This window comes from Anneissia japonica, unplaced genomic scaffold (genome assembly GCF_011630105.1).
Source record: "Anneissia japonica isolate Jap-2015-1 unplaced genomic scaffold, ASM1163010v1 scaffold4646_len54946_cov226, whole genome shotgun sequence".
NCBI classification, from domain to species: Eukaryota; Metazoa; Echinodermata; class Crinoidea; order Comatulida; family Comatulidae; genus Anneissia; species Anneissia japonica.
Window position 1 is genome coordinate 30,102 of NW_022684154.1, and position 1,076 is coordinate 31,177.

Genomic DNA, 1,076 nt, shown 5'->3' on the forward strand with positions numbered 1-1,076 from the left:
AATCGATATTAGGCTTACAGGAAAATAATTTGTTAATAAAACATTGATATTCATTGTTCATTTTTTAAGATGCTTGAATACCATACAAAATTAAGGAATCATATGAGTGAGTACTGTATGTGTGTAAACTTGTCTCTTTCTTATCTGGGCCTGGGATAGCCAGCTAAGTACTTGTCCTAGCAACTGAGACAGGCTTATGGTGCCTAAGCCTGCCTAGGCCTAGATACTGTAGCCTACACAGTGGTTGTAGGCCTATTTAACCTAGGCCTAAACTCACGATACGATATTTTCAGCTATTGTATGATATTCCTCTCATGAATTAAATTTAGGCTTTTTGAGATTCGCGAAAGTTTAATGTCGCGAAAACGGCCGAAATTATCAATTTGCGAAAGTTTCTGGTTTACAGTATCTATTTAGGCTAGGCCTATGTATGAAGAATATGTAAAAATATCAACTTTTTTACAGCTCAGTGGTTGATTCTGAAAACTGTTAAAAAAAAAAATGATGTAGAGAAATGCTATATCAAATGGGCTTAAAAAACTCTAAAACCCTGGTGCGCAATGGCGCTTCGCCCCCTTGACCCCCGACCAGGGCTCTGCCCCTGGACCCCGATGGGGGGGCCTAGGCGGGGGCCCCCTATACCCCCGGCCTATTTCAATTTACTCTCCTGTTACTTTCAAATTTCTCCTGCTACTCAAATTCATAAATAAACCCCTGTCCCTGTTTCAAGATTCAAATTCACATCAATATTTTATTGTAATTCGCATTTGAACATATTTTAATGATTGCGCAACATAATTTAATAGATTTTTATTATATATAAAGATATACATATACAAAAATTATAGCAAAAATCTTTTACGGGATATTTATAATACCAACAACATAATGAAAATATTACTAGCACTATTATAAACGTATGGATGATATACTCACATAATGCAGCACTTTTTTGACAGATAGATGCAAATGTAAAATCGTCACACGTTGAGTAGTACCATGGTAATTCTTTCTCCTGACTGTTAATATAAGCACACCGGAAATCTGGCCAATATTTGAATTCGTAGGGAACAGAT